Genomic DNA, 24,640 nt, shown 5'->3' on the forward strand with positions numbered 1-24,640 from the left:
GAAGGAAGTCATAAAGAAACACTGAATCACTGGCAAAGACTGTCTGACTATAACAGTGTTGACAAGATGTTGAAGGTGCCATTCTCCCATGCAGGGAATTACTATCATAGCTATTCAGTCCTCCTCTGGGCTCTACTGCCCAGCCCTGGAGGCTGGTAGAACACTGAGTACCCAGCATACAAGTCCCTTCCAAATGATGTCACCTCTTCAATGGGGGTGTGGGAGTGGAGTTGTGATCTAGTTGTATGTAGCAAGGAGCCAGCCTGCACACTGCACCTGGGCAGGAGGACACTGTGGCCTTTTTCTCCCTACTGTTCCAGGACACAGAACATCCTGTATGTCAACGTGGGGCAGAGCTGTAAGGGGGATCAGAACAGAGTAAATTCAGAACCAGCTGTCACTTAACCTGACTGAAGAGCTGAAGGTTTTCTTGAGGACTCCCTCCTTCCCAGCTGAGGGGGATGGCAAATAATATAGAGTTGTGGTCTATTTGGCCACAGTGGAGGACAGAAAGGTGTAGGTGATATGGCATGACCACACCACCTTGGCTGCAGGCTATAAGAAGTATCCCATTAATCTGGCAGTAATGAACTGCCAGGCTGGGTTGAAAGTAAGGATAAGAAAAAGGGATTTCCAATAAAATTTTTCCCTGACCTCTCTTTCATCATGCAAGACACGCCAGAACTTTCCTTTACAAATTAGGGACTATATTTTCAGTCCTTTGCTTTCTTAATGTAATTGCAAACTTTTACTTTGGAAACTTGATCCTGAGTTTTGTGATTTTTTTCTTCAAGCATCACCCCAAACTCTAACACTAAGGACCCAACTCTGAAGAAACAGAATAACTGGAGGCACCCAGATATGCAAAGAAAACAAATAACACTTTTGCAAGACATGCTCTTGTATACAGAAAATACAAAGGAATGGGAACACACACACACATAATAAATGAATTCTGCAAAGCTGCCGTAAAAAACATTAACACACAAAATTTACTTGTATTTTAAAATATATTTTATTGATTTTTTACAGAGAGGAAGGGAGAGGGATAGTTAGAAACATCGAGGAGAGAGAAACATCTATCAGCTGCCTCCTGCACAACCCCCACAGGGAACGTGCCCACAACCAAGGTACATGCCCTTGACCGGAATCAAACCTGGGACCTTTCAGTCTGCAGGCCAATGCTCTATCCACTGAGCCAAACCGCTTAGGGCTACTTGTATTTTCATATACTAGAAATGAATAATCCAAAAATTAAATTAAGGAAACATTCTACTTACTATAGCATCAAAAAGAATAAAACACATACTAATAAATTTAACCAAAAAAGTGCAGTACTTGTGCACAAAAACTAAACAATATTGTTGAATTTTTAAAAGACCTAAACAAACAAACAAAAAAAAACACAACAAAAAAAGGAAAGACTTCTATGTTTTGCTTTGCTTTCCCCAAAATGCACAAGGTGATCCTAAAATTCATATGGGAATTACATAGGGCCCAGAAAACCAAATCATTTTGGAAATAATTTCTCAAAATCACATGACAATACTTCTGACAGACAATGTAGATAAATGGAATAAAATTTAGATCTCAGAAATAAACATGCACAATTTGTTCAGTTGATTTTCTACAAGTGTGTGAAAACCACTGAATGGGGGAGAATGGTGCTAAGATAATTGGTTATCAAGTAAAATAATGAAGTTAAATTTTGCCATATACCATACGCAAAAATTAATTCAAATAGTTTAAGGTTATAAAGGTAAGAACTAAAACTACAAAACGTTTGGGACAAAACAAACCATAAATCATCACATCTGTAGGCAATGGTTTCTAACATACAACATCAAAAGTCCAAGTGCAAAAGAAAATAAATTGGATTTTATAAATATTGAAAAAATTAACTCAGAATGGGAGATAGTATTTGCAAACCATATCTGATATGGATCTTTTATCCAGTATTTATAAAGAACACCTATATACACTAATAAAAGAGAAACATGCAAATTGACCATATCTCCACTACACCCACAAGCCACGCCCACAAGCCAATCAGGAGTGAGTATGCAAATTAACCCAACCAAGATGGCTGCAGCCACGGAGCAAGCAGGAGGCTTGGGTTTCCCAGGCAATGGAAGAAGCCAAGCTTTCTGGCTGACCCTAGCCTCCACTCAAGGCTACAAAGTTTCAATTATAGAAGATAAATAAGTCCCAGATATCAGGGTCTCTGCTTGGGTCAGTGGGGGGCGTTATCGGCCTGCAAATCACCACAGGCCCCTTGCCCAGGCCACCCCATGCTCCAAGGGAACCCCCACCCTGATCTGGGAAAACCAGCTGGCCCCCACCCGTGCACCAGGCCTTTATCCTATCTAATAAAAGAGTAATATGCAGATTGACCATCACTCCAACACATAAGATGGCTGCCCCCATGTGGTCAAAGATGGCTGCCCCCATGTGGACACAAGATGTCTGCCACAAGATGGCCAGCAGGGTAGGGCAGTTGGGAGGGACCAGGCCTGCAAGGGAGGGCAGTTGTGGAATATCAGGACAGCAGGGAAGGGTTGGGAGGGAGCAGGCCTGCAAGGGAGGGCAGTTGGGGGCAATCAAGCCTGCAGGGGAGGGCAGTTAGGGGTGACCAGGCCGGCAGAGGAGAGAAGTTGGGGGTGACTGGGCCTGCAGGAAAGGGCAGGTAGGGGGGACCCAGGCCTGCAGGAGAGAGCAGTTGGGGGGAGCAGACCTGCAGGGGAGGGAAGTTAGGGGTGACCAGGCCTGCAGGAGAGGGCAGTTAGGGGTGACTAGGCCTGCAGGGGAGGGCAGTTAGGGGCAAACAGGCTGGCAAGGGAGCAGTTAGGCATCAATGAGGCTGGCAGGGGAGTGGTTAGGGGGTTATCAGGCTGGCAGGCAGAAGTGGTTAGGGGCAATCAGGAAGGCAGGTAGGCAAGCAGTTGGGAGCCAGCAGTCCTGGATTGGGATTGGGCCTAAACAGGCAGTTGGACATCCCTCGAGGGGTCACAGATTGGAGAGGGTGCAGGCTGGGCTGAAGTAGTCCCTTCCCCACCCCCAATCCCTCCCCCGTACACAAATTTTGTGCGCTGGGCCTCTAGTAATAATAATAAAAAGAAACATTCTTCAGAACCCTAATATCAACAACAAAAACAAAGAAAAAAACAAACCTAGAAACTGTTCGACAGACATGAGGAGAGCCAGGAAGATGGGCTAGGTACAGCAACTTAAAAGGCAGAAAGCCCCAGATTCCTAATAAGTGGTAAAACTTGGAAAATAGGAACCTTGCCCTGAGGGTAACCTATCCTCCCCTATCATATCACCGGTCAGGAGGTTTAGTCCCTCTGACCTGTTCCTCCCTAAAGATAACCTCTAGGCCTCAGGTGTATTTCAGCTCCAAGCCCAGAAAACCAGGAAAACCAGACAAATGACACCATGGCTGCCTCAGGACAAGCTACTTTGAATAATGACCCCTTTCCCTGGTGTCAACCAGTCAGTAGAGACCCAGGACCCTCAAAGACTACATCTGAGAAGATGATGAATATTCTATTAAGTCCTCCCCTAGGACCTCCCCTAAGATTTACACCAGCAAGAAAGAAGTAAATAAACTAAGAAAGGATCCAGTGCACACTCTCCCTCCAAAGAGTGCAATAGTGCCATTTCCTTCTCTCCTTCCCCCACGTTATATATTTCCTAACCTCTAAGAGGCCTCAGGGACTTGAAACTGTAACCAGACAACCAATGGGTCTGTGCTGCCTGTCACTACCACTACTTGAACCAATTAAGCAGATAGGTTTGAAAATTATGAGCTTTTATTCCAATCCTGCCAACAGCATAGGAGAGCAGCAGATCATCCACAGAAATCTGTTCTACCCTGCTTATATTGGTAGATGTACAAAGGATTACTTGGAGAAATAGGCAAAAAAATGGGCAGTTTACAGGTAAGCAGAGGGTTCTTTAAAGGATTCAGTGATATGGAAAAAAAGTGCAGAGATCTTCAAAGGTCTGGCTGCTCTGGTTTCTGCAGCAAAGTTGTTAATCTTTCCATGATAATAGGCAGCTCCAAATGGGGATGATGGTCTGCACTTCCAGGTAAGCTCCCAGGTCCCCAATGCAGCTGCCAGCCAGGTTAGAATGTGCCTTCTTTAATCAGAATAAAACAATAATGGGTAACAGAGCATGATTAATATTTCTTACAATTCTAGCTGGTTGCCCAACATTCTATTTCTGCCCCTATCACTGTCAATACCAGGGGAGCAATGGGCAGCCGCAGCTCATCTGGGGCTAACCCCTTGAATCTATTTCCAAGGCCCCCTTTTCTCTCACTTGTTAGTGAGCTAAGGCAGCCCAACTGAGACTTCCCTGTTGCTTCTTCTATACCCTTCTTTGTTTCACTGGCCTAAGTACATTTTTGCTGCCATTATTGACCTCAACCCCTTGTCTCAGTGCTGTGTAGCCCTTCCCTTAAGAATATGCCATTCATTAAAAAATTCAGTTTTTCTTTATTCACCGTCTGAGATGGCTATTTAGCCTGCTCTAGCACCATGGACTTAAACCTTTCAGAAACCAAATTTATTATAAAACTAAGAAAGGAAACATGGTGGAGACAATAGAATCGTTTCAACTAGAAGGAATCCTGAAGCAATTGTGGATCACTGTGTTTGAATGAAGGGTGGGTTAGCCAAAGATCTCAGTGATCTCTATCTTATGCTGTAATTCTGGAGGGGTAAACGATGTTGAGGATTCTGGGATAGAGGCAGAGCTCTAGACAGGTGTCCAGCAGGAAAACTGAAATTCTAAAAGCCAGTACTCTAAAAGCCAGTACGCTTTTTTTGCGAAGTAAGACCCCTTTGCCCCAAATGATTCTGGCTGAGAACAGCACGTGACCGAACTGGAACACAAACACATTATGATTGTTCTCACCTGACCCTGATCTTTCGTCCTCTCAAACATTGGAATATTTCCAAAGTTCTTCTAGTGCCTTTAATCACTGGGGTACATACTCCCCTTGAAAACTACAAATCCCAGTGGGCTGCACGCGTAGCACGTCGGATTTTCTTTTCAGAATTTACAATTGCGCTCTAATCCCCATCCTAAACTCAGAATTAGGGTCGCGCGGGTTGCTGGGACTTGCAGTGCCTTCCATAATGTTTCTCGGTCTGCGCGAACTCACTCGCCCTCTGTTTGCCCTTTGGTTTATAAATCCAGCCCAGTGTCATTTGCTCCCCACCCCTATCTCACAGTAAAGCGTAGGGACCAAACCATCTCCGGTCACGTGGGTAGCCTGCGGCGCAGTCATTGGCCTCTGGATTTCGGAAGCTTAGGAGCGCCACTGGCTGCCAGGCTGCTAGTTCCTTTTAGAGTTTGGGTGTACTTCCGTTACGTCTGCGCGACGCAGGTAAAAGAGGGAGCATGGGGAATAGGCGGCGCCTCTGAGGACACCTTTGAAACCGGAAAGGATCGGACTACAACCAAGCCGGTAGCCGGTAAGTTCGGGAAATGTCCTGGTTGCCCCTGGGCGCCAGGGTATAGAGTGAACTGGATCGCTTGTCACACTAACCCTAGCCACCAGACGAACTTTCGGATTTTTTTCCTCCAAGGGTGACGACATCGGGAACAGGTGTGTGTGGCGTTGTATCGGAATAAACGGAGTGGAGGGGAATTTTTGGATTTTAGAACTCTCAGCTGAGTAATGAAGATGAAAATATAGTCCAGACTGAAGGATAAAGGGAATGTGGCAGGGGAGTGCAGTTTGTGACACCACGTGCGGCAAGCGATACATGGTCTCCCCACGATCCTAGGACTCCGTTGTCCATTCTTCCACCCCACACTGTCCAGGTGCCTTCGGTGGTGGGCGCCGCAGTGAGGGCTTGCCCTCGGGTTTCGGCAGGTGCGCTGACGCTCAGAGAGGTGAGCCCGGGCAGACAAGGCCAGGTTGTTGCGCAGTTAAATAATGGCGGTGTCCCCCCCCCCCCCCCCTTTTTTTTTTTTTTTGGTCTTTTGCTGTCCGCCAAATCGCGGACTGGTTGGAGACCGAGTCAGAGATGTTAGGGTCATTTGTTTCCTGAACTTGTGGCTCTTGCCAGAATCGACATGTGGCCAAACGATGCGGAGGTGGTTTCGGAGGACCTCGGTCTAACAAAATTGGTGAGCATCATAGTCTTTGTAATAACTATTTCATTCACTGTGTGTGTGTGGTGTGTGTCTGTCTTCCTTCTTTCTTCCCTTTGTGGTGTGCTTCAGCCTTTTCCCACCTAGCCTTTTGTCTTTCATTCTGGAAAGCACGTTGTAATATTCCACTTGTCTTTTACTTACCTCTCTCTGAATACAAGAATGTTGAGACCTTCATAATGGTAGAACTCCACTTGTTCTGGGCTTAGTGCTTAGAATTCTACAAATATCTAGCAGCTGGGCTATATGTGTACGGTTTTCACACGTTGGAGTGATAAATTGCAGGGAAAGGGCCTTTCATTTGAATATATTGAAACCTTCACTCCTGAAATTGTAAAATAATATTCTAATATGTCTAATGAGCTTCAAAAGATACAGTATTTGCAGGTTTGAAAAAGAAGCTGAGGATGGAACATGTTCCAGAGATTTTCAATCTTTTTCATATCAGTACACATTAATTACTAAAATTCTGTGGCACACTTAAAAATATATTTGTTTTGGCTGTTGTCATTTTTAAATTTAACAATCTAAGGAAAAAGAAATCAGTGCCCATCTTGCATGTTTTAAAAATTCTTGAGGCACACCAGTTCAAAATCTCTGCTATACCTAGTACAAATTGTCACTTTGGGCAATGATTTTGTAGGTTCTTTCCCAAGGAATAACTCTGATTAAAAAGAAAGCAAAACACTGGAATTTGGAACATAAGTTCCTATTTATACTATTTAGGATGAGAATAGAAAATTGTTGAATTAGCAAGAAAGATTTAATCAATAAGCATTTAAACCTTTTCTGGTTAATAGCTGGATATGAGTAGAACCTATCTGTGTTTCTATTGTCTCATTTTGTATACTCATTTTCTCATTTCCTTGCTTCATGTTTTTCTGGGAATCTTTTTACTTTTCAGTTCCTTTCCTCATTTAACAGACTATGGCTTGAGATTGAAATACTTGATTAAATATTACTTTTTCAATTTTCACTTTAAAAAGTTGAGAAAATATCTTCTATCAGTAAAATCACTTGTACGTAAATTCTTTATGATCATTAATTTTTTAAATTTCTTCTGGATCACTAACTTGAAAAATATTTTTTAACTTCTGAGCCTCTTTTTTAGGAAGCAGAAATAATGTATAATTTTAGTTATTTTAAAAGTTATTGAGGAAATTAAAAGAAAAATGACTCTTTAGGAGATGGCTTTTATTGGGTTCTGTTATTTTAGAATAGCTTATTTTTTCCATGATTTCTGTTTATTTTTCCTTCTGCATTTTTCAGTTTTGATGGTAGGTGCATATACATTTGTAGTCATATATTTTTTCATTGACGATTCTTTGACCAAAATTTAATGCATTTTGTCTTGTAATAATTTTTTGCTTTCAAGACTATTTTGTGCAATTGTAGGTTTGCCACTTTTTTTTTTTTTTTTAATACTCATCTGTGGATATGCTATCACTGATTTCAGAGACAGAGAAACATTGATCTATTGCCTCCCATATGCACCCAGCGGGAATCGAACCTACAATGTAGGTATATGCCATGAATAGAAATAATAAACAGTATTTTACTCAGCATAATACTCTCCAGGTCCAAATCTTAGCTATTGTAAATTGTACAGGATGACTCGAACGAGCCACATGAGCCTGGGCACAAAGATAACTCTTTTAAAGAGTTGCATAGCAAATACAAAACCTCTCCTATTTTGCCATAGAATCAAAATGTTTGTGTTCCCACCCCTTTCTACAATGCTTTTCTTTTATTATAAATCTTTATTACTGAAAGTATTATGTATGGCCCCCTGCCCATTGACCTCTCTGGCCAGACTCCACCCTGTACTCACCCCAGGCCTTCACCACTCTATCATGGGTTATGCACTCATGCATATAAGTTCATTGGTTGATCTCTTCCCACCCACCCTCCCCTGTCTTCCCTCCGAAGTTCAACAGTCTGTTCATGCTTCTGTGACTCTGGGTCTGTTTTTGTTCATCAGTTTATTTGGTTCATTAGATTGCACATTTGAGTGAGATGATATTTTATCTTTCTCTGACTGGCTTATTTTGCTCGGTGTAACTCTCCAGGTCCCTCCATGCTGTTGCAAATTGTAAGGGATTTTTACTTTATTGCCGCGTGGTATTCCATTGTAGTAGTCTATTTTTTTATGCACTCATCTGCTGATGGGCACTTGGGCTGTTTCCTAATCTTAGCTATTGTAAATTGCGCTACTATGAACATAGAGATGTATATATCCTTTTGGATGTGTGCCTTGGGTTTCTTAGGATAAGAAACCCTAGAAGTGGGATTATTGTGTCAAATGGGAGTTGCATTTTTAATTTTTTGAGAAAACTCCACCAGTCTGCATTCCCACCAGCAGTGTACAAGGGTTCCCTTTTCTCCACATCCTCCCCATCACTTATCATTTGTTGATGGTAGCCATTCTGACAGGTGTGAGATGGTGCCTTATTGTGGTTTTAATTTGCATCTCTAGGATGAATAGTGACTTTGAGCATTTTTTAATATGTCTCTTTTCTGTATGTCTGCTTTGGAGAAGTGTCTATTTAGGTCCTTAGCCCATTTTTTGATGGGATTGTTTATCTCCCTTTTGTTAAGTTGTATGAGTTCCCTGTAAATATTGGAGATTAAGCCCTTATCGGAGATAACATTGGCAAATATGTTCTCCCATGCAGTGGGCTTTCTTCTTGTTTTGTTGATGGTTTCTTTTGCTGTGCAGAAGCTTTTTATTTTATTTTCCCCTTAGTTTCCTTTGCCCTACAATGCTTTCTAATGCATCAGGAGAAACCTGTCTCTCCTCTAAAGCTGTGATAATGCATGAGACTTAAGTATCAGTGGCTCTTTTGAGAGGAGCAGTAAGGGGTGCTCTCTCTGCCATGGGTAACCTGGACTGTGGGAATTCAAATAGATGCCAGTCAACTGCTGATACATTTACAGGCATTTGATGCTTCCAACAGAGGAAATGGAATTGTGCTCACAGAATAAGTCCCAATGCAACTAGGTCAAGCACTTGTGTGGACTCCAAGTGCCAGTACTTGCCAACCCACCTCTTCTTCTCAGCCCAGCTGACTCTAGTCAGAACACAATCCAAGGCTCTTTTCACATAATCCTCTATAACCTCGAGTTCTTACAACAAGGTGTTTTTTACACCCACAGAGTCAGTGTGGAAACTGGTATGAAAGAAGACATGCCAATATCCCCAGCATAAATGTAAGATATTATGCCTTTTTTTAGGTTTCCTTTGGAAAGAGGTTTCACCATTGACAAGAAAATATACTTTGTTGTTTTGGCATTTCTTCTACTCTTGAATGTCCTGATTGGGCCCATTCACTTCATGGTGGACAAGGCTTCAGTCCATCGACACAGGTTAGACTTTGTCCCTTTTCTATGACTGACTGAAGGAGGGTGCTGCATTGTTCCCCTGCAACATACACCCAGGCTTTACTTAGCATCCTGACTGGTATGAAGCACCATACCTCAAACCCTTTGGTGTGTGTGGAAGAAGGAGGGAGGATGGCATTGCCTACAAACTTTCCATATTCACACAAGTGTGAGAGAGAAACATCAATCTGTTCCCTCCTGAACATCCCCAATGGGGAGAGACCCCGCAACCTAGCTATGTGCCTTGGCAGGGAATTAAACTCCCAACTTCTGGTGTATGGACAGTGCTCCAACCAACTGAGCCACCTGGCCAGGGTTATGTTTCTTTTGCTTACAGTTGTCATGGAATATCATTTTCTGTCATTTTACTTTCAGTCTATTTATATATAAAGCGATTCTTTTGTCGATGGCATATAATTGGATTATGGTTTAAAAAATGTGTCGTTTTTACCCTAGCTGGTTTAGCTCAGTGGATAGTTGGTCTATGGACTGAAGGGTCCTGGGTTCAGTTCCGGTCAAGGGCACATGTCCAGGTTGCGGGCTCAGTCCCCAGTGCGGGATGTGCAGGAGGCAGCTGATCAATGATTCTCTCGCATCATTGGTATTTATATCTCTCTCTCCCTCTCTGAAATTAATAAGAATACATTAATTTTTTTTTTCATTTTTTGCCTTTGGATTGGAGAGTTTATTTCACTTACATTTAAACTAATTACTGTAAGGGAAGAATATCCTTCTGCCATTTTGCTTTTTGTTTTTTATCTGTCTTTTATCTTTTTCTCATTTCCTTCATACTGCCTTCTTTTGTAATAGATTATTTTAATTCTGTTCTCATTTCTCTTTTTTATATTGTGTAGTTACTTTTTAGTGGATTCCTGGGGGGCAGTATTACAGTTGACATCTTACATTTATTTTTTTGAATTAACATCAAATTAGTTTCATTACTATATAAAAAATCTGCTTGTATACAGGTCTGTCTTGTTTTGTCAGAGATTAAATCTTAATGCATCTATTTGCTAATAATGTAGATTTATAATTATTTTTTAAGTTGCTTTTTAAGTCATGTAGATAAAAAAGGAGCTACACACCAAAAATACAATAAAACTTTTTTATAATTATTGTACAGTTATCTTTATTATTATTGTTTATTTATTTGGTTATGGTTTTGAGTTAATTTGGACTGTCCATTTATTTCTGTCTGAAGGACTCTCCTTGGATTTTTTGTATTGCAGATCTACTAGAAGTTTTTATTTAACTGGGAATGTTTTTTTATTTTGTTCTTTTTTTTGTTAAACCTCACCACAGGATATTTTTTCCATTGATATTTAGAGAGAGAACTATCAATGTGAGAGAGACACATCAATTGATTGCTTCCTGAACATGCCCCAACTGGAGCCAGGAATCCAACCTGAGACCCTCCAGTGCTTGAGCTGACGCTCTTAACCACTGAACACACTGGCCAGGGCTATCAGGAATCTATATATATAAAAGGCTAATATGCAAAGTGTCCCCTTGGGAGTTCCATCGCTCACTTATGATGTGCGCTGACCACCAGGGGCAAGGCAGAACGAAGGAAAACCCTGGCTGCAGCTGGCAGCCGGGGAAGGGAGACCCCAATTGGCCCTGATCACCTGCCAGGCCTAGGGACCCTACCCGTGCACAAATTTCGTGCACCAGGCCTCTAGTGTTTTAATATCTTCATTTTGAAGGATAATCTTTGAGTTTATCATACTTAGATTGAGCATATGTGTAGATTGATGATTTTCATCAAATATGAGATGTTCTTTGGCTATTATTTCTTAAGATATGCTTCTTGCCCCTTTCCTCGTCCTCTGTGATTCTCATTATGTGTATACCACTATACTTGCTGGTGTCACATAAGTCTCTTAAGTTCTGTTGATTTTTTTCTTTCAGTTTCTCAAACTGCATAATTTTAATTGATCTAGCTTTCTGTTTGTTGATTCATCTGCCTGCTAAATTCTGCTGTTGAACTTGTGTAGTGAATTTTTTTTGTTGCTGTTGTTAATCCTCACCAGAGGATATTTTTCTCATTGACTTTACGAGACAGTGGGAGAGGAGGGAGAGAGGAAGAGAGAAAGAGAGAGAGAGAAAAACATTGACGTGTTATATTGATTGGTTGACTTCCAAATGCATCTTGACTGGGATCAGGGATTGAACCTGTACCTCACGCACATGGCCCTTGACTGAGAATCGAACCAGCAACCCTCAGTGCGCAGACCGACACTCCAATCACAGCCACATCAGCCAGGACATGTCGTGAATTTTTAATTGCAGTTATTGAACTTTTAGCTGTGTAATTTCTGTTTTGGTTCATTTTAAAGTAACATATTAATGCTCTTATTTTGTTGATATGTTGTTTTTCTGATTCCCTTTAGCACTTTGTAAATAGGCAGATATTTACAACAATTGATTTAAAATATATATCTAGTAAGCTTAGTGTCAGGCCTTCTTCCTCAAAAACATTTTTGTCTTAATTTCTTTTATTCCTGTAAGCTTCCCAAACTTTCATGTTTCTTACTTATTTTATTTTATTTAATTTATGTGTTTATAGAGTGAGAAGGAAGTGGGGAGAGAGAGAGAGAGAGAGAGAGAGAGAGAGAGAGAGAGAGAGAGAGAGAGAGAGAGAAAGAGAAGTAGAGAGATATAAATGTGAGAGAAGAACTACATGGGGAATCTAGCCCACAACCTGAGCATGTGCCTTTACCAGGAATCAAATCGGTGTCCTTTCAGTGCATGGGATGTCGCAAACCAACTACTACTTGTAGTTTTTTTGTTGTAATTTTTTGACTATTATGTTTTTCCATCTAAACTAAGTACAATATCAGATAATTATTTTTCTTTCATTGGGAAAGGTAAGCAGGATTAATAGAATCTTTTAAGGGGAAATTGAGCAAACAAAACAGTGAGCAGACAGATGTTTGTTGCAGTTGTACAGGGAAATGTGTCTTAGCTAATGATTGGGATTAGCTGTTAATAAGGGCATATTTTGTGTTTTAGTGCTTTATCATAGGTAAGCCAGAATTCAGGTGTGTGTGGAAAGAAAAATAGCTTCAGTAATACTTGGTCAAGACAGTAAGTAAGGAACAGGCAGTTATGAATACCGAACTCTGGAAAGGTTTGTTGTTGCTGCTCATTATTGGTTGTAGTTCTTTGTTTAGTGACTTTGTCTTACTTGTATAGTGAGTTATTTTATAAAGTTTGTACAATAGCCCCTTCCTTTTCTATGGGCGATATTTTTCAAGACTCCCTGTGGATGCCTGAAACCCACTGGAATACTGAACCCTGTATATACTGTTTATTCCAATGCTTACATACCCATGATAAAGCTTAATTTAAATTAGGTATATTAAGAGACTAACAACAGTAATAAAAAATGGAATAGTTATTACAATAGTAATAAAAGTTATGTGAATGTGGTCTCTTTCTCTCTATTCTCTAGTTATTTATTTTTCAGTCCAAACCTATTCCTGAATAATCACTCCTACTTCCAGTAAGTGGTTTGGTGTCAGTTGTCTCAGGAGATCCCTTGCTGAAGTCTTCACATAGGCTCAGTGTTTTTTGGTATAAAATGATGCTGTGAATTGAAACATGTTTTCTGTTCAGGCCTTCCACCCACAAATTTAATATCTTTTCCATCTCTAGTACTTTTACCACATACTAGGACTGTAACTTGCAGTTTGAGATGTGACAGCAGAATCAGCACAGATTTCTTTTTCTTTTCAATTTCACAGGTAGAAGATTTGTTCTTATCATAGGTTTTAGCAATTTCATCATGATTATTCTTTTATTAATAACCTGAAAACTTGCACCTTCTGTTTGGCATATTTGAGTTGTCATCTGGAATGTTATGTACCAGAGGACTGATGCACGAAAATTCATGCAAGAGTAGGCCTTCCTTCCTCCAGCTGCCAGCACCGGCTTCCCTCTGGCACCTGGGACCTGGGCTGCTTCCCTTCTTCAGCTGCCCATAGGCACCTGGGACCCAGGCCAGCTTCTCTCCGCCCCGGCTTTGTCAGGAAGGACATCTGGAATGATGTTCGTTCTAATTAGCATATTGCCCTTTTATTATTATAGATACTTTGTCCTGTGTGGTCTTTGAAGTCTGTTTTATTAACTTCAAGATTAGCTACTGATTTGAAAGAAATTTCCTTGAATGTGTAAATTGTAATTGTAAAATTAGCTTTGTTTCGTGAACTTCTTTAACCCTTTCAAACTTTTCTTAGCATATATACTTCCTCTTTGTGCACAACCAGATATAAAACATTGAATTTTCTGAGCATACATCTTGCCCTGGATATATGTAGTCTTCTACATTTCCTGAGATACATGGAGCTTCTTGAAAAGTCCTATTTTTTCATGTGCCTTCTTTTCCAATCTTCTTTATATGCTTTTTATTCTGTGTGCTGCATCTGTTGTCAATTTATTATTCCTTGGTTCAGGTGGCTGTGGCTGCTATTTTAACAGTTGACACCAGAAGTCTACAGCAGCCCTGACAAAATTCCGAGGCTGGCAAAATAAGACATATCCCTGAGCCAGTCTTTGGGGAGAGCTGCCATATAAGTCAAAACCCACCATTAGTGTTCTTAAGAGCAAAGTCTTGATCACCCAGTCTGGCAATAGCAAGCATCAGAATGTTACCCACTTCATAGCTAGAGATTAGGGAAGGAGAGGTAGGTATCTTAAAATGTCATAATGGTCTTTTACAATGTAGCAGCTTCTTTCTTCAATAAGCATTCCATTGGTTGTTGTAACTTTTTATTAGATTTCAGAATGTCAAAAAAATTGATTTGGGCAGTTTTTGCCAGCTGAATCATTGCTTTAGAGTAGGAATCTATTTCTAGAACTGCCCCCTTTACAATTATCAGTGATGTCCCTCCACTGTAAGCTTAATTTTGTGAAGTGGTCATGTGGATAACAAATTTGATTAAAAATTAAAAACTTGCTTTAGTGACATAACTCTTAGTCAGTGAAGTTTATATAGTATATGATTGTGTAATTGATAATACAAAAAGCATACCTCTTGCATGAAAAGTGATTGCTTGTATTAAGTAAGTTTTAAACAAATGTCTCAAATAAACTACTTTGCCTACTTTTTCTTCTCACCCTGCACTTTATTTTTCTTTGGTAATAATGTAAATAACTTTCATAAAAAACAATGGATATGACAGTATTTGAAAAAGCTAAAATGTAATAAAAATTTAATGTAGCCCTAGCCAGTTTGGCTCAGTTGATAGAGCATCAGCTTGTGGACCAGAGAGTCCCGGGTTCATTTCCAGTCAAGGGCATGTACCTGGGTTGCAGACTCCTCCATGGAGGCTCTGGTTGTAGGAGGCAACCAATTGATGTGTTTCTTTCACATCAATATTTCTCTTTGTCTTTCCCCCTTCTTCCACTCTCTCTAAAAATCAGTGGAAAAATATCCTTAAGTGAGGATTAACAAAATAAAAAAAGATGACAAAAAATATATGTCTAAAAAATTGAATGTAGTGTTTAACAGCATTGAGGATTAGCAATGTTTAATGTTTTTCAAAGTAGACATTTTCAGAAGAGAAAAGATATAAATCCTGAGATTATATTTGTTTGATTCAATTTATTTCCTAGTTAATTTATGTTGACACATAACACCTCTGTAAATTAATTTACTTGATAGAAAATACTTGCCTATCAGATTACCAATGCAGTCTTCCTGTGCTACTAGAATAATTTTTATTAATATCTATTTTCTTGGGGGTTGATTTAAATTCCATGTAATATTTTTAAAATCTCCGAAGAATGACTTTCCACTTTTTAAACCTTTAATCTGCCATAGTAATATTTATTTGCAAAGAAGACATTGTTTTTCTGTTCCCATAAGTTAGACTAGTTACCTGGGAAATGGTTTCTAAAAGTTGTGCTAGTAGTTTAGTTTTTATTTATGTACTATCAGCCCGTTTGCACGAAGATTCGTGCAATAGACCTTCATTCTCCTGGCTGCCTGCACCAGTTTTCTGCCGCACCAGGGATGCAGGCCTTGGCTGTGGCCACCGCCTTCTGCCTTCTTTTTCAGGGTCGGGGCTTGGCCCCGGGCGGCGGCCTTGGGCTCAGCTGCACCCCAGCCTCCCTGCTACGGATCGCAGGAGCTGACCCCCGGTGGTTGCCTGCGATCCGTGCAGGCTCCCCACTGGTGCCCGAGGCTTTCCCAGCCTTGGGCTCGGCCGCACCCAGTGTCCCTGCGACGGTTTCCTGGTGGGCGTGGCTGGTGGGTGTAGCAAAGGTACAGTCAATTAGCATATTACTCTATTATTAGGTAGGATTATTAGGTAGGATTGTTTTTGTAAATCCTCAACCAAGAATATTTTTTCCCTTGGTTTTTTAGAGTGGAAGGGAGGGAGGAGGAGAGGAAGAGAGAGAAACATCGATGTAAGAGAGACACAATGATTGATGGTTTCCTACAGGCGTCCTGACAAGATGGGGATGGGGGGGTGGTGTGGGGGGGAGGACGGAACCTGCAACCCAGGTACATGCCTTTGATTGGGAATTGAATCTGGAACCCTATGGTGCTTGGACTGATGCTCTAATCACTGAGCAAAGCCAGCCAGGGCTAAGTGTTTTAGAAGATAATATGTTGTTTAAGATTTGAAATGTAGATCACATTACTGTGATTGTGTGGTAAACAGAATAATGTCCCTCGGAAAGGTGCCTGTGTTCTAATGTCTGATACCTGTGGATATATTATGCTGTGTGGCCCTGCTGACCTATTTTGGACTTCTAAGATAATAAATGTGAATTTTAATCTATAAGGTTTGTGGTAATTTGTGGCAATAGTAATAGGAAATTAAGAGAGAGTGCATTTTGTAAAAAGTCCTTATTCTCAAATTATTAAAACATTTGGACTATGGACTAACAATTCACATTTTTTATATCTAATCTTCTTACAACTTTGTGAGGTAGGTATTGTACATCCTGGTTTACAGAATAGGAAACTAAGAGATTGACCTCTCCCCATGGCCACATAGGAGGTGGTAAGTGGTATATTCCGAGAATTGCTCTTTTGGCTCCAAAGGAATTATTCATTCCATTTATCTCATGTTCTCTTAACATAATTATTGAAGACTAGAGGTCAGGTGCACGAAATTCGTGCACTTGGGGAGGGTCCCTCAGCCCGGCCTGTGCCAATAATTGGTCTTCAGATACATTCTGTCCATGATGCCAGCTTTCTTTGGCTGCAGAGGTACGTTGTGACAATAGTTGGTCTTCAGACATACTCTGTCACCAACGCTGGCTGCGGGGAGGGACCACAGGAATCAGGCTCCCTCCTGTCAGCGTCGGGAGTTGTGGGGGAGGTGATTGGGGGCAGGGCTGGCCAGGGGAGAGGGGCTGCGGGAGGTTGGGGAGGCCGATCGGCCCTGATCCAGCTGGGTACTCCGCAGTGCACGGGTAGGGTCCCTAGGCATGTCTGGTGATCAGGGCTTTCATTCCCTTGGCTGCTGGCATCTGGCCCCACCCCCGCCGCTGCTATTGCTTGCCATCTGTCACCTCCTGCTATCGCTTGGCTGGCCTCCCTCCACGTGGCTATCACTGGCTGGCTCTACCCACATGCTACAGCATCACTGGCCAGTGGCCTGAGCCTCCCTCTGTGGGGCGATTGATTGCAGGGCCCCAGATCCATTACCCTGCAGAGGGAGGCCCTGCCCACCCGCTGCAGTGCTGCTCCCTGATTGATCGCCCCACAGAGGATGATCGCAGACCCCCCCACCTTGTTCGATCGTGGAGCCTCCCGATGGGTTGTTCTGCAGAGGGTGGCCTGGGCGTCCCCTTTTGGGTTGATTATGCAGCCCCCCTGATTGGTTGGCCAGCTGGGGAGGGACTGCAGGAGGGCTCCAGAGCATGGCCATACAGCAGCAAGCTAATCTGCTGGTTGGAGCGTCTGCCCCCCTGGTGGTCAGTGCATGTCATAGCGAGCCGTTGAGCAACCTTAGCATATCATTAGCATACTAGAGGCCCGTTGCAGGAAGATTCCTGCAAGAACAGGGCTTCCGGCGGGCTTCCCTCCCACCACCGCCACCTCTCCCGCCCCCCTGCGCTTTCCCTGCCGCCTCTGCATCCCACCCCACCCCATGCTTTTCCTCCCACCACCGCTGGCCCCCAACCCTCCGCACTTTTCCTCCCGCAGCCGCTGCCCCCCCTGCGCTTTCCCTCCCACCACCACCGCTGCCCCGCATTTTCCCTCCCGCCGCTGCCTAGTGCTTTCCCTTCCCTCCCACGTCTCTGCCCCCCACCCCACACTTTCCCTCCCGCAGCCGCCGCCCGCCTCCGCGCTTTCCCTCCTGCCACCGCTGCCCGTGTTTTCTCTTCTGCTGCTGCCCCGCACTTTTCTGCTGCGGCCGCCGCCCACCCTGCCCGCGCTTTCCCTCCCACAGCCGCCTTGCTTTCTGCTTTCCCTTCCTCTTCCTTCTATGCTGTCTTCAGTCTTCACTCCTCCCTCCTTCAGCATATGCAAATTAACCGCCATCTTTGTTGGGTTAATTTGCATACTCTCTGATTGGCTGTGGGCATAGCGAAGGTATGGTCAATTCGCATTTTTCTCTTTTATTAGTGTAGATTATGCTTTGATTGGTTGAATGGATAACTGGACACTTAGTGTATTAGGCTTTTATTATACAGGATTAGCCACAGGTGTTAGTTTGAAATACAATCACTTGTGTTTGTTTTATAAGGCAAACATCGTATATAATCTAATTATGCTATCACTTCATTTTTTTAAATCCTCACCAGAGAATATTATTTTCCATTGATTTTTGGAGAATGGAAGGGAGGGAGAGAAGGAAGAAGAGAGAGAAAGAGGAAGGGAGCAAAGTGGGGTTAGAGAGAGAGAGAGAGAGAGAGAGAGAGAAACATCCATGTGAGAGGGACACATAAATTGGTTGCCTCCTGCATGCACCCTAATTGGGGCTGGGGATTGAACCTGTAACCCAGGTCAGTAAGGTGCACTTGACCCCTTGGGGGATGTCCGATTGCTGATTTAGGCTGGGGATCAGACCTAAACCGGCAGTCAGACATCCCTCTCACAATTTTGGACCACTGGCTCCTAATTGCTCACTTGCCTGTCTGCCTGATTGCTCCTAATTGTTTCCCGTGCCGGCCTGATCGCCTCTCACTGCCTTTGCGTGCCGGTCTGATCACCCCTAACTGTTCCCCCTGCCAGCCTGGTTGCCCCTAACTGCCCCCTGCTGCCGGCCAGGTCGCCCCCAACTGCCCCCTCCCTGCTGGCCTGGTCACTCCTAACTGGCCCCCCTGCCAGGTTGGTCATCCCTTACTGCCCTCCCCCTGCCAGCCTAGTTGCCCCTCACTGCGCCACCTGCCAGCATAATCGCCCCCAACTTACCCCCCCCCCCCCACTGATCTGGTTGCCCCCAACTGCACTCTCCCCTGCTGGTCTGGTCGCCCCTAACTGCTCCCACCCCTGCCAGCCTGGTTGCCACTTACTGCCCCCCCCCCTTGCCGGCCTGGTCGCCCCCAACTGCCCTCCTCTGCTGGCCTGGTCGCCCCTAACTGACCCCCCTCCATCGGCCTGGTCACCCCCCTATTGGCCTGGTCTCCTCCAGCTGCCTCCCACTTCCCCCGCCAGCCTAGTTGCCCCTCACGCCCGCCCCCCCCCCCCCCCCCCCCCCCCCCCCCGCTGGCCTGGTCACCCCACGCAGCCTGCTGTTAAGTCGTTTGGTCGTCCCTCACTAACCCCGCTGCTGGCCTGGTCACTCCACGCAGCCTGCTTGTTCAGTTGTTTGGTCATCCCTCACTATAACCCCCTTGCTGGCCTGGTTGTAGGCAGCCATCTTGTGAGGGTGTAAGGGTTAATTTGCATATTACCTCTTTATTATATAGGAGGATTACTTAACTAGAGGCCCGATGCACAAAATCGTGCAAGAGTAGGCCTTCCTTCCCCCGGCTGCCAGCACCAGCTTCCCTCTGGCACCTGAGACCCAGGCTTCCCTTGCAGCCCCGGCTTCATCTGGAAGGTCATCCAGAAGGATCTCCAGAAGGATGTCTGGTCTAATTAACATATTACACTTTTATTATTATAGATCCTACTTAAAATTAAGCCCTGTTAGTGAACTTGTTTTAATGTGTTATGTTAAAATCTAGTGGTCTGGGGTTTTTCCTTTAAGTGGATCTTATACCTTTCAGTCATTTTGTAATGCATTGTCATGTGGAAAAGAATGATTCGGTGATTTGTATAGATCTTCCAGATATTGGTATATAATATTAAAAATTAGATTTCTGACAGTACCAGTCACATCAGAAAAGTCTTTAAGTACTGAGAAGCTGCCAAAGTCATTGTGGCTGACTGAAATGTCCTAGAATTATAGTTTTCATTTGAAGGTTGGAATCCTATCTAATAATAGAGTAAAATGTAAATTACCATCACTCCGCTACGCCCACGATTGGGCAGTGGGAGGCTGGGGGGCGGGACTCGGGGTGGCCTATCCGGCCATTGAGAGGCAAGGATCTGCTGCCACTGAGGGGGGCGGGACTCCCGCCCCTTGCGACTCTCAACGGCCAGATCGAGGCCAAATCCGCGGCCGCTGAGGGGGCCTGCGCGGACACCCAGCTGTGCCTCTCAACGGCAGAGTAGCCAGGTGTCCGCAGCAGCCCCCCTCAGCGGCCGTTGAGAGGCGCAGGGGTGGGAGTCCCACCCCCTGCGCCTCTCAACAGCAGGGTAGCCCCCCTCAGCGGCCACGGACCATCAAAAGCGTGGGAGCTGGGTGCCTGTCCGCTCAGGCACCCAGCTCCCCGCGATCAAAAGCAAAAGTGTGGCAGCTGGATGCCTTTCCGCTCAGACACCAGGCCTTTCAGAAGCCTCCGCCGCGCTGGAGGCTTCTGAACGGCCTGGTGCACCAGCAGACAGGCACCCAACTCCCCGCGATCAAAAGCAAAAGTGTGGCAGCTGGATGCCTTTCCGCTCAGACACCAGGCCTTTCAGAAGCCTCCGCCACGCCGGAGGCTTCTGAAATGCCTGGTGCACCAGCGATCGAAAGTGAAAGCGTGGCAGCTGGATGCCTGTCCACTCAGACACCAGCAGACAGGCACCCAGCTCCCTGTGATCAAAAGCAAAAGCGTGTAGGGGACCCTACACGTGCATGATTCAATCATGCACTGACTGGGCCTCTAGTGTTACTATAATATACTGGAGGCCCGGTGCACGAAATTCATGCATGGCGGGGAGGGGGGAAGTGGGGGGGTGTTGTCCCTCAGCCCAGCCTGCAGTCTCTCCAATCTGGGACCCCTCAAGGGACCTTCATTTTTTCCTTCAAGAGTGTGGTGGAAAAGCCCTAGATCACCTTCTTGGATTCTTATAACCCAAATTACCAAGAACACTGCAAGTGGTGGCCTACAGGGAGCTTAGCCAATGAGTTGTCAGAAAAGTTATTTACTCTCAAACTGGTTTGGCTCAGTGGATAGACCGTGGGCCTGCAGACTGAAGGGTCCCAGGTTTGATTCCTGTTAAGGGCATGTACCTTGGTTGGAGGCATATCCCCAGTGGGGAGTGTGCAGGAGGCAGCTAATGGATGTTTCTCTCTCATCGATGTTTCTAACTCTCTATCCCTCTCCCCTCTTCTCTGTAAAAAAAATCAATAAATTTTTTTTTTTAAATGGTGTATCCTCTGCAGCTCATGCAGCCCCTGGGTTGTGTCCACTGGGCTAGGGGCGTGTCCCTGCCACCCGGTGGTGGCTGCCAGGGTCTCCGCACACCCCAGAGGCCAGCAGCCATCCCCCTGTGGAGGGCGCTAAGCTGGGGGCATGGACACGAACCGCCACTTGGTGCTGGAGCTTGGAAAGCCTCTGGGGCGGGGCGGGAACATCCCCGTCTCCAAACGCCCCAAGGCCAGCAGCCAGCCCCACCATGGGCCCCAGGCTCGAGGCTTGCAGGGACCCTGGGCAGCACGCAGCAGTGGCCGCCAGGGTCTCGGCACACCCCAGAGGCCAGCAGCAGCCTCCGGTCCTGGGCGTCTGGCTGGGGGCGTGGCCCCAAACCGCCACTTTGTGCAGGAGCCTTTGCAAGCGGCTGGGGGAGGCCAGCAGCCAGCCTGACCATGGGCCTCAGGCTCGGGACATGCATGGACCCTGGGCAGCACGCAGCAGTGGCCACCAGGGTCTCGGCACACCCCAGAGGCCAGCAGCAGCCCCTGGTCCTTGGCACTTGGCTGGGGGCGTGGCCCCAAACCGCTGCTTCATGTGGGAGGCTTTGCAAGCCGCTGGGGGCGGGGCGGAACATCCCCATGTCGCTAAGGTTGCTTGGCACCTACACCCATAGGCTTCGAGTGGCCAGGGGGGCGTTCTGGGACCCCTGCCGCTCAGGACCTAAGCATGAGCCTACAGGCTAGGAGCGGCCTGGGTCCGGAAGATGTTTCCTGGACCCAGGCCACTCAGCGCCCGCATATGCAAATTAACCGCCATCTTGTTCGCTCTGATTGGCTGTGGGTGTAGCGAAGGTGTGGTCAATTTGCATGTTTCTCTTTTATAAGGTAGGATATTAACAGTTATTTATATTGATGGACTTATTTTCTAGAAATAGGTCTGGCAAATATCCAAATATGAATAATCATAGAAAAAAGAAACTAGGAAGGTTCAAAGAGTTTAATTTACTTTTAGACAACTATTTTTCAATAGTTTATGGATACTGGGAAAAGTTTGGAGACAAGATCATGGTTTGTTTTGTATAAGTGTCTTCATTTATACTTGTTTTCTGAACCTCTGTATCTAAAGTATCATGTAAAGAGAACCAGATAATATTTGCATTTCTGAAGAATAATCCTAAGCTTAGAGAACTTTTATAATGGGTGGTATGATAGGCTGAATAGTGACTGCTCAAAGATATTCATGTCTTAAGCAGGGTCATGTGAATGATCAAATTGGACAAAGGGACCTGCAAAGATGTGATTGCATAGACTAGGATTTTGATGTGTTATCCTGAATTATCTGGGTGGACCAAGGAAATAACAATGAGTCTTAAAAATGAAAGAGGAAGAGAAGTATGAGATCCAAAAAAGATGGCAATTAGGCATAAAACTTGATTCACCATTTCTGGATATGAAATGCATATACCAGAAGTTAGGGACTTCAGGCAGGCAGGCAGGCAGGTGAGTGGTTAGGAGCCAGTGGTTAGGAAGATGAAGAAAGGGGTCAAGGAGTGCAGGCAACCTCTAGAAGCTTGAAAATGCAAGAGAACAGATTCTCCTCTAGAGCTTCCAAAAGGAATGTAAGATAAATAAGATAAGCCATTAAGCTTGTGGTAATTAATTACAGAGGCAATCAGAAACATATTGGCAGTAAGCAAACCTGCCCATTGCTTTAAAGGTAGAGAACATAATCTGTTTTCTTCCAAAGCTGTTACTCTATGGGCATCTTTGAAATATCTATTCAGAAACAAAGACAGTCTGTGAATGTATTCAGAGGAGAAGCAGAAACACTGTCATGAGTCCTGGTGAATTTTCCCTAGAGTATACAATTCAAGGCCACAGTGTTTAATCTGACCAACATAAGTTGGAACCAGATTTGTTCATAGGATACCCATCAATAGGCTGCCAGCTTTATCTTCATAGTTCTAGACCAAACTAGCTTAACAAATCTCATAAACAGAGTCTACCTCAGAAAGCAAGATGTCTTTCTCCCTTAAGACTCCATATTGATATTTCCAGTTGATCCAAGTACAGCAAGATGTGTTCAAGAAGAAAGTGGGCAATTTTATCATCACTAGTAACACTAGCCATAGAGTTGAGACTGACCTAAATGCTATCCATTTTAGCTAAAGTTGCAGATAGATCCTATTCTACTTTTTGTTGGTGAATGCCTGCCATTTTTGGGAGTCATTTGTCTCTCTGGCCATTTCCTCATGGTAATCTTATTTTGTAGAGCAATTCACATTATTTGAGGGCTGCAGGAATACTGGTTGTGTAGCCTAAACACTTGATAATCCTTTGTGATCATCTCTTAGGGTAGAAGACAGAGTGTTTTCTGAAGGCATGCAAGTTAATGCTTGACTTCCATATAAGAAGGGGCACATCTGCTACCTCTGGAAAGAAAGTGTTTATAATTGTTGGAGTTCCTCAACTGAAGTTACATCTGTGTTCTCAATAGATACATGTCTAAAATGCCTTATGGCATGGCTCCCTGTCCAACTTGTAATCATTAGGGTTTCTAGTTGAGTAATTGAATCCCATCCTTCTCTATGTTGGGCCACTCAATCCAGTATGTCCTGTCTGCTCATGACACAGGTTAGATGGCATTTATCTATTTTTGGAATGGCTTGGCAATAAATAGAGTAATGAGGGTGGGAGAGCCATTCAGTGATGTTGATAAGCATTTTATTGGAAGGTGTAGAAGCTGGGGCATCCAGGGCTTTTTCCAGTTAAGGGGCAATCTGGCTGGAAGACAGAGTCATGTAATTTGTTAAATGTAAGGGGCTAGCAACAGTTTTGGAGAGCCATATTAAGCGGTATATTTTTATGAGCAATACTTTAGGGGAACTTTTGAAAGACACAGAATGATTAATGTTTCTTCTTATACTCTTTGAGTCTAACATATTACTTCTCCAGTGCCTAAATTTTTTTTTTTTAGCTCCCACAAGTGTCTATTTTCAGTAACTGTAACTTCACCTTTTGTTCATTCATTCCCTATCACAGCAGTCCTTTTGTCTAGAAAGATCATATTGCCCTTACAGAGATCCATTATGTCTTCCTTTTAACCTGTGTGGGCCACCCCAGGAAGACTGAGGGCAATGTACTTAACAACTTGTCATTATTCTTCTGATCAAGGACTATGTCACTGTCATAAGACACAACCTCGGGTTTGAATCTTTTAGGCCCCATTTTATACTTCAAGAGTGTGCTTGGGTACCACAGTTTTTTTAATCCACTCATCTGCTGGATTGGGCACTTAGGCTATTCCCACATCTTAGCTATTTTAAATTGTGCTGCTATGAACATATGGATGCATGTATTATTTCTGATAGTGTTTCTGATTTCTTAGGAAATATTCCAAGAAGTGGGATCACTGAAGTGGGTTAAATGGGAGTTACATTTTTAATTTTTTG

General features: G+C 44.0%; 1 protein-coding gene across 4 annotated transcripts in view; it reads left to right on the forward strand.

Moving 5' to 3' along the window:
• The first annotated feature begins 5,340 nt into the window (after nt 1-5,340).
• The window catches only part of LOC307096443 (gamma-taxilin-like), a 108,136-nt gene continuing 88,836 nt past the window's right edge, over nt 5,341-24,640 (forward strand). For 2 of the 4 annotated variants that reach the window (XM_079766055.1, XM_079766058.1), the window contains exon 1: nt 5,341-5,486. The gene's annotated coding sequence lies outside the window, so the exon portion shown is untranslated. The other 2 variants (XM_079766056.1, XM_079766057.1) reach the window with 2 other exon arrangements.

The sequence above is a fragment of the Cnephaeus nilssonii genome (assembly GCF_951640355.1).
Source record: "Cnephaeus nilssonii genome assembly, chromosome: Y".
Classification (NCBI taxonomy): domain Eukaryota; kingdom Metazoa; phylum Chordata; class Mammalia; order Chiroptera; family Vespertilionidae; genus Cnephaeus; species Cnephaeus nilssonii.